The sequence below is a fragment of the Bos grunniens genome, chromosome 2, assembly GCF_055505025.1.
Source record: "Bos grunniens cultivar Pamir isolate PY7600 chromosome 2, Bosgru_T2T1.0, whole genome shotgun sequence".
Classification (NCBI taxonomy): domain Eukaryota; kingdom Metazoa; phylum Chordata; class Mammalia; order Artiodactyla; family Bovidae; genus Bos; species Bos grunniens.
The window spans coordinates 76,369,450-76,384,188 of NC_141166.1; the positions used below are offsets into that span (position 1 = coordinate 76,369,450).

The window sequence follows — 14,739 nt, forward strand, 5'->3', positions numbered from 1 at the left end:
TACTTTTCCAGAAGGATTGTACCAGTGGACACTATCACTAGCTGTGTGTGAGTTCTTTATTACAAGACTGTAATATCAGATACATTTTTTTCAGTATGGAAAATATAAAATGATATGTTACTGTGGTCTTAATTTTCATTTTCGTAACTAGTGTTGCTGAACATTTCTTTCATATGTTGTTTGGCAATGGGAAAAGTAGGAGACCTGGGTTCAATCCCTGGGTTGGGAAAAGCCTCTGCAGAAGGGAATGGCAACCCACTCCAGTATTCTTGCCTGAAGAATCCCATGGACAGAGAAGCCTGGTGGGCTACAGTTCATAGGGTTGCACAGAGTCAGACAAGACTGAGCAACTGAGTATGCACACATGCAAAAGATGGTTTTACCTCTTTTGAACCAGGAGGAAGAATTATGTTATAGTTAACTGTTTGTTTTAAATTCACTAATGCACTGGCATCGATATTTTGTGTTCATTGTTACTTATATCCTACATACCAAGTTTATTTTCACTTTTCTTTTTTCTGAAGTGTATTCTTTAATAGTTTAAATTTTTTCTAGTATTTGCATGTCTAAAACTATATTGATTCAGGGTGATAATTTATTTGGTTATAAAGCTAGATATTTAAATTGATTTTTCCTCAAACATTTAAAGACGTTTCTCCATTAAAAAAAAAAAACAAACTAAACTGCTGATGAGAATTCTGTTGTTAGAGTAATTGATCCATTATGGATCATCTTTGTTTTAATTCTGAAAATTTATAGTCCTTTAAAATTTGTTGTGTTCTATTGTTTTTTGTGATACATCCAGATATAAATTTATCTTTAATTTCTTACTTGGACCAAACATATTCTTTTGATCTGAAGATTTATGTCTTTCCTAAATTATGTCAAGTTCTCATTTGTTATCTCTGTAAATATTCTTGTCCATCATTCCTTTTATTCTTTTTTTGCAGATATCAGTTGCATGTTATGTTGGCCTTCATCCTACCCTCCATGTCTCTTAGCTTCCTTATTGGTGCTATTTTCTCCTTTGTCTTTGTATGGATTCTGGGTGAATTCTTATATACTTTCAGATTAGTGTAGACTAGCATTTAACTCATTGTACTATTAGCTATTGTTCCTTCAAATCATCTTTGAATTCAGTGGCTTGAAACAAAGATCTCTGTAACAACTATGTTGCTTAGACATCTGTAGCACTTGGAAATCAGCTCACCTTGATTGGGCTCAGCTGGGTTGGCTTGTTTTGCACGTGTCTCTCATCTTGACCCGGCGAGCCAGAGAGAGATGCTCTTCTCATGATGCTTGTAGAGGTACAAGAAGGCAAGTTAAAGCATTCAAAATTTCTTAAGACTTAGTCTTGCCTCATGTCTAGTGCTTTGTCATGGACAAAGTAGTCTTTGTTGCCTGAGCCCAAAGTCAAGAGATGTGGAGATATAGTCTGCTTTTATGGGAGGAATTCCCTTAAAATAGAGACTTCGGTCTTTCTGCAAGGAACTAACTTCTGTCAACAACCTAAATAAGTTTCAAGTGGATTTCCCCAGGGCCTCCAGAAAGGAACTCAGCCCTGGTGACACCTTGGTTTTTGTCCTGTGAGCTCTGAAGCAGAGGAGCCAAGTGAGCCAAGCTGTGCTCAGATTTATGACCCAAAGAACTGTGAGGTGATGGTGGGTGTTGTTCTTAAGCTGCTAAATGTGTGTTAATTTGTTGTATCAATCCTATAAAACAAATCTAATCTCCATGCTTTCAATTGTATTCTTTCTATAATAATTTAACATCTTTTATATATGTTTGTCTTTATTTCCTCTTTTTACTAGAAGTCATTTTTATTTTATAAGGGAAAGAATGTCCTGGATAACTTAATTTTTATAGTTATACACAAAATCTGGAGTTAATTCAGGTTCTATTTGTTGAGATACTGGCTTGTCTTCTTACCATTAAATTTCTTCTACCATTTTCTACCATTCTACCAAATTCTTCTACCATTAAATTATTTTTGAAATTTTGGTTACAAAACTTTGCAGGTAATTTAAAATTTTTAGAAATTGTTTCAACAGAACAGCTAAAAGAAGTGTAGAGGAATGCTTATGTCTTCTTCATTTTCCCTAAATATGTTAACATTTTGCTGTATTTCTCCCATCCCCCCACCATCTCTGTGTGTGTGTGTATATATATATACACACACAGAGGCCAAGTGAAAAAGTTGGCTTAAAACTCAACATTCAGAATATGAAGGTCATGGCATCTGGTCCCATCACTTCATGGCAAATAGATAGGGAAACAATGGAAACAGCAACAGACTTTATTTTGGGGGGTTCCAAAATCACTGCAGATAGTGACTGCAGCTATGAAATTAAAAGACAGTTGGTCCTTGGAAGAAAAGCTATGACCAACCTAGACATCATATTAAAAAGCAGAGACATTACTTTGCCAACAAAGGTCCATCCAGTCAAAGTTATGCTTTTTCCAGGAGTCATGTATGGATGTAAGAGTTGGACTATAAAGAAAGTTGAGAGCCAAAGAATTGATGCTTTTGAACTGTGGTGTTGGAGAAGACTCTTGAGAGTCTCTTGAACTGCAAGGAGATCCAACCAGTTTATTCTAAAGGAAATCAGTCCTGAATATTCATTGGAAAGACTGATGCTGAAGCTGAAACTCCAATACTTTGGCCACATGAGGTGAAGAACTGACCCATTAGAAAAGACCCTGATGCTGGGAAAGACTGAGGGCAGGAGAAGAAGGGGACGACAGGGGATGAGATGGTTTCGACAACATCACTGACTTGATGGACATGAGTTTGAGCAAGCTCTGAGAGTTGGTGATGGACAGGGAAGGCTGGTGTGCTGCAGTCCATGGGGTCGCAAATGACTGAGCGAATGAACTGAACTGAACTGATATGCACGCACACATGGTCTTTTTCTGACATGATGCACATCATCCCTAAATACCCTGTGTGTGTCTTCCAGAAACGAGGTCATTATCTTACATGACCACTGTACACCACTTCTAACAGGGAATCCACACTTCTTCATTCATTCATCTGTCGATGGACATTTAGGTTGCTTTCTGTGTCTTGGCTATTATCAACAGTGCTACAGTGAACACTGAGGTGCATGTGTCCTTTTGAACCATGGTTTTCTCTGGATATCTGTCTAGGAGTGAGATTTCTGGATCATATGGTAGCTCTATTTTTAGCTTTTTAAGGAACTTCCATACTGTTCTCCATAGTGGCTGTATCAATTTACATTCCCACCAACAATCTGGAAGGGTTCCCTTTTCTTCACACCCTCTCCAGCATTTATTGATGGTAGTGGTAGGCTGCAGTCCATGAGGTCACTAAGAGTCAGACACGACTGAGCAAATTCACTTTGACTTTTCACTTTCATGCACTGGAGAAGGAAATGGCAACCCACTCCAGTATTCTTGCCTGGAGAATCCCAGGGACAGGGGAGCCTGGTAGGCTGCCGTCTATGGGGTCGCACAGAGTTGGACACAATTGAAGCGACTTAGCAGCAGCAGCAGCAGGCTTTTTAAAGATAGCCATTCTGACTGGTGTGAGGTGATATCTCATTGTAGTTTTGATTTGCATTTCTGGGGATATCCCGGACCCAGGGATCAAACCCACTGTCTTATGTCTTCTGCATTGGTAAGTGGGTTCTTTACCACTAGTGCCACCTGGTAAGCCCCAGTAATTAGCAGTGTCAAGCATCTTTTCATGTTTTTTTTTTTGGCCATCTGTGTGTCTTTGGAGAAATGTCTATTTAGATCTTTTGCCCATTTTTTAAAAAAAAATTACCATCTTAATCTTTTTTGGGGGTATACTGGGTCTTTGTTGCTGATCTTTTGCCCATTTTTTTAAAAAAAATTACCATCTTAATCTTTTTTGGGGGTATACTGGGTCTTCGTTGCTGTGTGAACTTTTCTCTTCATTGCAGTGCACAGACTTCTCTTGGCTGTGGCTTCTCTTGTTGCAGAGCACAGACTCTCGGGTGTGTGAGCTTCATAGTTGTGGTTGTCAGGCTTTAGAGCACAGGCTCAGTAGTTGTGGTGCACTTACTTAATTGCCCCATGGCATGTGGGATCTTGCCAGACCAGAGATGGAACCTGTGTCTCCTGCATTAGCAGGTAGGTTCTTTACCACTGAGCCACTAGGGAAGTCCTGCCCATTTTTTGATTGGGCTGCACAGTCCCATTATGTATTGTATCACTCTATTTTCCTTCATAGCATGTATCACTCTCAGAAAGATGTCTGTATAAGGATTTATTTACTTCTTAATATCTTCCATATCAGTACAGAGCGGGCCCTTGTGGTCTAAGGATAGTTATAGGCATGTTGTAGATTTGTAATAAATGCCTGTCAAATGAAAGACTGAATTATTTCTACATTACTAAGATGGAATCAGACACAAACTGGGCATTTAGGGAGTTGTATGCTTAGTTGCTCAACCATGTTCAACTCTTTGTGACCCCATGGACTGTAGCCTGACACGTTCCTCTGGCCATCGGATTTTTCTGGCAAGAATACTGGAGTGGGTTGCCATTTCCTTCTCCAGGGGATCTTCCCGACCCAGGGATCAAACCTGCATCTCCTGTGTCTCCTGCATTGCACACAGATTCTTTACCCTCTGAACCACTGAGAAAGCCCAATTACCTTTTTAACAGACTGAGGCCAGCTCTTGCTTGTTACATTTCACCTAAAAGCTCTTATTATTGCTTGCTGTGTCATGGTTTTTTGCCAAATTTTCTGTGAAATGACTTTTAATGTCAGTGCTAAATCCTCTCTTGAACTTAGGTCAATTTACTTATCTCTTGAAGTGATAGATCACTCAATTATCATGAGCTTCATATTTGAGTAGTGTTCAGATTCCTATGAATTGTTTTCCTTAAATCTTCATTTTAGTACTTTCAGTGAGAGAGTGAGAGAAAGAGAAAGAGAGAGAGGCAGGGGGATGGGAAGAGAGAGAAAGAGAGAGGAATCCCAAGATTTCAGAAACTACATTTTACGCATGCCTAATTTTCACCTTTTTTAGAATACAGACCTAGATTGGTTTCTTAATGTGATGTTGCTCTGTTTTGAGTGAATTCATTTCATCTAGCACCAGAAATGTGGCTCGTCCTCTGTGAAAAATCACTTGATGTATAAGCATTAAATTAAAATTTCACTTGGGTATATTGATTTTAAATTGTCGCCAATTTGGAAATAGTTCACACAATTATGGGACCAAACAAAATGACAAGTTCTTGAATTTCCAGAATCAGGCTCTCCTTGTGACGTTTGGCACGTCCTTCCTGGGCTCAGGCTGTTGGGTGGAAGTGCTCTGATCCTGTGGGACTCACATGCCCATGGCAAGTCCATATTTTCATTTCTGCTCGATGCAGCAGTCGGTGGCTGAAAGTGATAGCCACTTGTGTGTCTCTTTCCCTAATCCTGAAAGTGTTAAACCTGATGCCTCTTTCCTAAGTTCTTTTAGGCACACTGTGAACGTTTTCTTCCCGGGGGTTAATTTTGCCCTTGGATCTCTTTCCTAGTCTATATCTCTGAACTGTTTCTACACCTCTGTGAAATCTGCTAGCATAATTATGAAGTGGAGGCAGTATCGTATATCTGCAGGAGTGATTTGTGGTCTACCAGATACGGTTGCTAAATTCATATGGCTCTGACAAACCTCACGCAATAATGAAACAGTTTTACAATAATTTGAGGGAGAAAAAGGAGTCTTATCTTTCATAATAATGGTTCTCTATTGTTGAACATGATGTATCATCTTTCCTCTGTCTAAGCTAAACCCTGTCTCCTGCACCTGCAGTTTAAGCCCATTTCTTGCTGTTCTAGCATCTGTAGAGAATAGTGGTTTGCCTCCCTTGTCTATTACTCATTGTATTGCTTGAAGGCGATTATATTTATTCACTGGCTGTCTTCTCTTTTTATTCTGAAATATTTGTAGTTTCTGTAGCCTTTTTTCCTAAGCCTAGCATCGCAACTTTTTATTCTGAATGGGAATAGCATTACAAACAGATGTCTTAAAAACATAATTGAGCATAGCATTTGAGGGAAATAATTAACAATTTAAATGAAAAGAGATTTTTATTTAGATATGCTAATTAAAAACAATTTAGAGTGGTGATTATTAAATAAATAGTTCTTTAGGCTTGGGCAGCACATTTTTACTATGTTTTTGGAATATTTTCTTTGGGGCATTGAAAATAATCTAGTTTGAAGAAATCAACAAATAATGAACATTGAAAAATGAATCTATAGATCTATCCAGTTATAATTGTGTCTATTTGGGGAATTTCAGACACACAAAAGTGTGTTTCCTTCCAGACTTTAATTGCTATTGTCATTATCTGTTCAATCCACACAATATAGGGCTAATGGTCCTTTAGTGTTTTTTGTCCATTACCAGATCAACCTTGGGCGTCCCATAAAACACTTAGGTAATATGTCAAAAATATGTTCTTTTATACAATATACACTATTTAGCTCAGCTGGTAAAGAATCCGCCTGCAATGCAGGAGACCTGGGTTCAATCCCTGGGTTGAGAAGATCCCCTGGAGAAGGAAACGGCTACCACTCCAGTATTCTGGCCTGGAGAATTCCATGGACTGTATATAGTCCATGGAGTTGCAGAGTTGGACACAACTGAGCGATTTTCATACACATACACACTGTGTTTGACAGCAGCTTCTGCTAATGCTGTGCTTTATTTATATGACCTATAACAGTGATGCCAGTGTGATCATGTAGCTTCATGAGTCCAATCCATTTGTTGTTATTTTTATATTCCTTTTCAGTATGTGTTAGAATGCTACACTGGGAAATTGGCCTAATATTTCCAGGTGATGGAGTACCCTTTTCCCTCCCATTATCTGAATTACTCTTGCTACCTGGAGTGCAAATGGGGGAAAAAAAAAACAAAAACCTCATGCTGGTGTCCCATAATGTCTTCCCATAGTGTGCTCTTATTGAATTATTTCCAGGTGGATGCGACAGATGTTCATCAAGTCGCTCCCAGCTTCCACTGTTAATTGAACCATAATGGGAGTGACAGCAGGGAAGGACAAATTACCGGAGTAGAGATACAATTTGAACTCTGCATTTGTATGACCTCCTGGAAACGGGTTGGGCTGACAACTCCTTCTTTCACATGCATGGAAAGAAATGTGAGAGTTTCAGCTACATACGTATCAACAAACTAATGTCCTCTGAAATTAGTAGTGTTTTACAGTTGACACTTGTTATCAATCAGCTTGTTATTTATTTAAATATAATGTGCCAACAGGTTACTAAACCAGGAGCCCTCAGTCCTAACTATGAATCATGGCTTTAGAGAAGTCACTTAATCGTGATGAACTATGATTTCATTTCCAGAAAGAGCCAGTATTTTCTATTTTAAAGTGTCTGAAAGGAGGCTGTCACATGCTTGTGAATAATTTTTGTAAGCAGATAAGGACTATGCATGGGCCTATTTTAAAAGCCATTTTAACTGAAATTAAAAATTTTCCAGTCACATAATTATATTTGGTGCCAAAGATGGACTAATGTCAGGGAAGTTAACAAACATTGTACAGATTGATAGGCTAATAGATGGCCATTACAGCAGCAGCAGAGGAGGGCGCAACCACATTCGTGGAGAATAGCATTTACAGAGTTCCTAGAGACAAGCTCAGAGGAAGGGTAAGTGGTAGTTACCAAGTAAAATGAGGGAGAAAGGTACTGATTGGAAGGTTGGTGTGGTCCTGAATGTAGACCTGCCTGTGGGCGGTGCTGAGAGACAAGACTGAATAGTCAAGTATATGCAGTCCCACAACGTTTTTTAATATTTCTTGGAAATAGTCACCTTACAAACTCTTTGGTATTTTTCTTAAGAGGAGCGGTATGACTCTAAAAGAGAAGACCAGAACTGAATACGTCAGAAAATGAAGGGAAGGGAGTATTTCCACACCTTAGTTGAACTGTGGTGGGAATGACAGCAGGGATGGACCCTCAGTTTGCCTGTTGTTGACCAATGGATGAAGAGAGAAGCGAGAGAAACAGATCATGCTGGGAAGCAGAGCTGGAAGAGTTAAGTGTGGAGCCTAGTTTAAAACTGGAGTGGATTAAAGAAGATGCTTCATGTTTTATATGAGGAGTGGAGGATCTTGGAAGGTCAGAGAAGTCAGATGAGAGATAACGTAGACGAGATGGAGATGTGAGTGGAGGGAGCACATTATTGTTGATGGGGGACCTGGTGCCATCCTGGGTCTCCTCTCCTCACTTTTGTTACCTTGGTGACATCATCCAACCTCACACTTTAAAAAAATTGAAAAAAGCATTGCCTATCTACTACTATCGTTGTTTTAAAAAGATTGATTTCTTTACTTTTACATTTATTTTTGGCTGTGCTGGGTCTTCATTGCTGCACATGAGCTTTTTCTAGTTGTGACCAATGGGAGCTACTCTTCATTTCTATGCATGGGCTTCTCATTGTGGTGGCTTTTCTGGTTGCAGAGCTAGGCTTTAGGGAACGTGGGCTTCAGGAGTTGGGACTTGGAGTCTCCAGACTGTGGTGCACAGGCTCAGTTGTTCCATGGCATGTAGAATCCTCACAGACCAGGGATCAAACCCATGTTTGATCGGCAGGTGGATTCTTAACCACTGCACCACCAGAGAGGCCCTCAAGCTCACACTTGTTGCAATGCCTTCCGAATATCACCAGCTCAGTGCTCTTCCCTGAACCATGGATTTATAATTTCCTAGTTGTCATTTCTACTTGGATCCGTAAGAAGCATTTCAATCTTAACATCCAAAACTGAACTTTGACATCCCTCCTACCTCACCTTTGCTCCTGTCACATCCAAGCCTTCCCTCTCTATTAGTAACACATCGTTCTTTAAGTTGCTCCTGCCCATAATCTTGGAGTCACCCTTGATTCTTTTCTTTTACACACATCTAATCTGTCAGCAAATCTCATTGCCACTGCCTTCAGAATGTTCTAGAACTTGACTTATCCTTACTGTCTTTCATCATAACTTCCTCATATCCAGTCCCCCTGTTTCTATATGTTCCCCTCCTGCAATCTTTCTCAACACACCCACTGGAGAGATCCTGTTGAAATATAAGTCACATCCTGGCCTTCTTCTGTTCAAAACACTTCTGTGGCTCCCCACCTCTCTCTTAGAAAAGCCACCTTGGTTGAAGGGTTCTTTTGATGTCCTATACTCATTATGTTACTTTTCTAGCATAGTTTCCTCTATTTCTCCTCTGGCTTCCTTTACTCCAGCTTCACTGGCTTCCTTCAAGGACCTTGGAAGTTACTGATCCTTCTGCCTAGAACACTGTTTTCCAGTTATCTGCATAGCTCAGCTTATCTGCTTTAAGTTTGTTTTGTTTACAGCTATATCTCTAGCACCAAGACAATACTTTTATGAAGTAGGTACTCACTATATTTTGAGAGAATGAAATTATTTTGAGTTAGGAGACGTGCCCACAGGCTAATGATTTGGGTAGCATGGGAGGGATTTACTAGAGAAGTGAGATGGCCCTGTTCTGACACATATAGGAGGCAAGACCTGGCATAGAAACATTTTGTGAGCAACAGAGGTCTAATTTTAGAATCTCATTATTCTGTGGTTTGTCTCCTATATGGTTTCTTCCACTTACCTGTCAGCCTGTGAATTGTCTTTGGATTTTTATTCAGTTCCTATTTATTGAGCATCTCTTCTGTGTTAGATCTGATGAGGACAGGTGTTCAAGAAATTGTGTCTCATTGAAGACAATCCCACAGTAATCCTGTTCATTAGGTTTTATTATTCTCATTTTGCAGGACAGGTGGAAAGAGAGGTTCAGATGGATGAAGGGACTTGATCAGAATCACAGAGTAATCCAGTGATGGAATGAGGACTTGTAGTCCTCATTTGAGACTCAAAGTACTCAACTTTGAGTCAAGTTCACCCCTCTTTCCAGTCTTTGATCCATCAGTAGTAAAATGTAGTGTCTCTTCTCTCAAAGTCATTGTCACTTACTTTCCTTTTTCTTCCTCCTTTCAGGGATGAGATCTAGAAAAACACAAAGAACCTAAGTGTATTAATCATTATTGCTGTATAACAAATTTCTCCAAGGTTGAAAAAGTTTAAAACAACTATTCATATTTATTGCCTCAGTCTCTGTAAGTTGGGAATCTGGCCCAGGGTCTTTGATGAGGTTGCATTGAAGACTTCAGCTGGGGCTTTAGTCAGCTAAAAGCTTGAGAAGGGCTGGATGATCTGCTTCCAAGGGGACTCACACATATGCCCAGCACATTACTGCTGTTCGTTTTCAGGAGGACTCAATTTCTTGCCACCTGGACACAATAGGATTGCTGGAATGTCCTTATGACGTGGCACTTGCTGTTCCTCAGGTGAACAATCTAGAGAGTTTAAGGCAAAAGCTGCAGTGTCTTTTATGCCCTAGCCTAGGAAGTCACCCTCCTTCACTCTCACAATTTCCTATTTACTGTGAGAGCGTATGAATACCAGGAGATGAGAATAGGACCCTGTCTTGGGGCCTGGCATCCACAGTCTTCCATAGTCCTATGTCCCCACGTGCAAAATGCATTCCCTGCTATCTTGGTCCCCCAAAGTCTCATGTTACAGAGCATCAGCTCAGTGTCCAAAATCCCATCTTCTAAGTTAGGTCTAGGTATTATTGCTATTATTCCACAAAATTTCCCCCCCATACTTGTCAGGTCATTTTTTCCCTCAGCTTTGCTAGACATTGAACATTTAATAAGCATGGATTAATTGTCTCTCTCTGCTAGGCAGTATGCTGGGCAGATTATCATGGTGGAGCTCCCAGGCTAATGGCTGAAAGAGATGTCTAAAGGATTATTGTACAGCATACCGTGGGATCATAAATAGGGAGAAAGTGACTCTGCGCAGATGTGCTGGAGAAGATCCCACAGATGAAGTGCCATTTGTTCTATCCCTTTGTGCTGCAGAAAAGTTCATTAAGTCATCAAGTAAAAAAGAGAATTTTATCTGGAAGATGCAACATAAGCAAAAACTCCTTCTTCTTCCTCCTGAGTATGAGAAGACTATTAGACCTAGTCCTTAGATTCCTACTCTTTCTGTACTTGAAGAGCTGGCCTGATTTTCTGCTTCTGGACTTGAATACCAACTTTAATGGGCCCGATTTTCCAGATCACCTCTCTAACTTGAATCCCTCTCAGCTCTACTTCTTCAGCTCCCCAGTAGATGCTATAGCTTGAATGTTACATCATTATATTAAAGTCATGACAAAGCAAAACTTGTCATCACTTTCCTTTACCAACTTCTTCCAACTCTATTTCTCATCTTGAGACCTCATTGCTAGTTATGGCCACTTCTTCTGTCAGTTCGCACTTCATTTGTCTCATCTCTTGCTGCCTGTCCATTTTTCTCTTTCTGTAGTGGTCTCTCTGTAGCTCCAGAAGGTCTTCTTCACATGTGAGTTACTGCCAGAATCTTCTACTTTGAGTTCATCTTCTTTAATCTGCCCTAAATATTGCTGTCCGTTATATCCCAAAGTACAGTGTTAAGTTGTTTCCTCTTGGAGAAACACTTGATCACTTCACCATTGCCTATTGAGTAAAATCAGAAGCTTTTATATTTCAGATCATTTACCTTGTAGTCAATCTGTTTCTAAAGCGTCACCCCCAACATCAGTACAAGACTTCATGCCATTCCCTTGCTTGAAATTCCATGTATTGTCCCATGTTTCAGTTTTTTAAAATATCTACCCATGTTTCAAATTTCCCTCCTTGAAGTCACCCTGGAAACACTGAGGATGCCTTTGGTCTGTAATGGGAAATTGGCACTTGACTCACTATATGTCGGGTAATTGTAATTCCTTGGTGAACATGCTAGGAGGGGCCTTATGCAACCCTTCTTGTTTTCTCTTGAGTCCAGTACTCTTCCTTTGTCTCTACATTCGGGTATTTATTAAGTATTTTGTGATGATTTTCTTCACTATGAAATACTGTGTTAGAGAGTCTTCCCTTGTGGCTCAGCTGGTAAAGAATCTGCCTGCAATGCGGGAGACCTGGGTTTGATCCTTAGGTTGGGAAGATCCCTGGAGAAGGGAAAGGCTACCCACTCCAGTATTCTGGCCTGGAGAATTCTGGGGTCGCAAAGAGTCGGGCACGACTGAGTGACTTTCACTTCACTGTGTTAGAGTAGGAACAGAATCCTGAGGTCCTGTTCACTGTGTTGCTGAGATGTAATATCATGGAGTTACCTTTGTGTCAGATTTTAACAGCGTTCAGGGGACCATCCAGATGCTTTTGTGCTAGAATTCATGTAATATTAAGTGAAATCAGCTGGCAGTTGGCTGGGGTAAGTGACTATGGTAGAATTTGGCCTCAATTTTCTGACTTGCCAGCCAACTGGAGCACAGAATGTTGGGAAAAGATATTATAGTGGATTTGGGTTGGCTAAGGAGACTAGGAAGTGGGTCCCATGGCTGGCTATAACTATGAGGAGTGGGAAAGGAGAGCAGAAGGGGTAGACATGTTGATCTCTGATTCTAAGCTTTCATTATTGAGCCCAGAATTGCCTTCAACACAAATAAGTCAAACTGAGATTCCCTTCTTGAAAGAGGCAAATCTTCTCCATTTATTTTAATTTTCATGATAAAAGATATAAAAGTTATCCTGCAACAAGCCTTGATTATTTCCATGGGATCATAAAACCGAAGGGTCTGCTTCCTTTCTTGCTCGAGGCCATTTCCATTAAAAGTTGATGGTAACCGTGTTAAGATGCACTTTGTGAAGCACATAGGAGTGGGGAGTACATCCCCTCTTTGCTACTTGGGGAGGAATGGCTACATGGGGAGACAGCACTATTTTAAAAATAGTCATTAAACTTTCTTTTGCAGCAGATTATTTTTCTTCCTGGGAAAAACATGGTTTCGTTGACAAATTGCCAAAATCCACACAGTGCAGTGAAATGGCCTGGCTGAGCTGGCTTCTTCAAATAGGCACCAGATGCTTATTAAGCACTCAATATACTCTCCAAGTTGTGCCTCATCTGGTATTGGGTACATGCAAAGTATTCTCCAGGTTTTCTTTCAAAAACCTGTAAAATAAAGGTAGTCTGCACTGCATATCTTAATTACATTTTTTAAAAGCATGAGTAAGTAAGGAGACAAAGAGGAATAAAATCTCTCATGTTTCTACCACTTAAATACAACTAACATTCTTCATGTGTTTTTTTTTTCTGAAAAAAATGTAATGCATACATTTTCCCTCATCATTTTAGTCACATATAATAAATATTAAAGTTTTTAAAAACATATTATATGCACAGTTTCCATATTTATACCCTTCTTAACAGCATGATATGGTTTTGAGACGATGTAACAGTTTTAATCATTTCTTTTGAGTAAACATTTAGGTTACTGTCTCTCTAATTAACATTAAACATGTTTCTAATTAATGTTAATAATAATCCCTGATAAGAATACTTCTGTGCACAACTTCCCCCCCTGTTTCTGGGCCAGTGGTTCCCCCACCCAAATCCCCTTTACATGGCCAGAGACTGTGATTCTGGGTGCCAGTGGCTCACAGCCCTGTCCTTTTCCAGAGAACTGACCTTCACCTTCTGGAGACATGTCTGGATAGAGAGTTCATATTGGTGAAGGATGTGGAAACCAAGAATAATGGGGAGTAGTTGAAAGAGCTGGACATGTTTAGCCTAGAAAAGAGGAAAATCGAGTTTTGTCTTGTTGCAGACAGATGAGATATCCTTTAGCTATAACTGCATAGGGAAGAGTTAAGATTGAAAGCTTTAGATAAGGAAAGAACAACTATTCTGGGTTGAGACACATGTCCTAGTAATTGGAGCTATCCCAAAATGGAATGGGTTGCTTTGTAGGGCATTGAATTAATTCCCTGTCACTGAAAATATTGAGTTACTGCTAAGAGTATTTGAGAAGGTTTGAGTTATAGAATCTCTTCTAACTTCCTTTTAATTCTTTGACCTTTGTAAGTGTCAGTACTATTAATATTCTTTTACATGTTTCAGCATTGATTTTAGCATCCATTTTTTTGTGTTTGTGAGCTAGAAGGTGTAAGAAAAGTTGCTTTCCAGGAAGAGGAGAAGCAGGTGTATAGAAAACTGGTGGCATCTATTGGAAATTGTCAAGGGACTATGAAATCATCAGTTAAGTGGTGTCATCACTGGAAGCTAACATCACCAGTTTGAAGTGGTGTTCCTCTCTTAAGACTATTGATCCTATGTAAATGTCAGTCTGCTTTTTAAAATAGTGTCAAAGATTTGCTGGAGTGAATCACCTCCCCTTATATAGGCTTAGTGAACACCCACAACCTTTGACAATGAAAATTTCTAAAGCAGATGGTGGATTAAAGTACATCTGTGGCCACAGAACAAAGGGATACAAATGATCCACAGGTGACATATTATTCTATTTGTTGTCTCATTAATGTACAATTCCACCTGAGTATGATTTGATCAGCTTGGATGATGACCTTTATCCTCTGCTTCACTCCAAAATATTAACACCTATGGAGTGAGTGTGGTTTCACTTTTTCAGTGACATGACCAACAGGTTGAAATGGAGATTCCTTTTTAAATATTTGTGAGAATGGGTGTTTTAGTTCCACTCTTGTCATTTACCTAGTTTTTCATAAGCTCATCTTGTGCTTGCATTAGTGCGTTCAGATTCCATCATTTTCATTTGAATGACTTTAAGAGGTTTCTCTCTCTCAGACTATAGCTTTTATTCCC

The 14,739-nt window shown here is 39.6% G+C and overlaps 1 protein-coding gene across 16 annotated transcripts in view; it reads left to right on the forward strand.

The window, feature by feature from the left end:
- Positions 1 to 14,739, forward strand: part of THSD7B (thrombospondin type 1 domain containing 7B) — a 1,262,144-nt gene that overhangs the window by 302,202 nt on the left and 945,203 nt on the right. For 2 of the 16 annotated variants that reach the window (XM_086368006.1, XM_086367996.1), the window contains exon 1: positions 1,205 to 1,661. The exons of 4 other annotated variants lie outside the window; for them this stretch is intronic. The gene's annotated coding sequence lies outside the window, so the exon portion shown is untranslated. Of the gene's footprint in view, positions 1 to 1,143; positions 1,662 to 14,739 lie in introns of those variants that run through there. 10 more of the 16 variants (XM_086367977.1, XM_086367987.1, XM_086367899.1 and 7 more) reach the window with 7 other exon arrangements.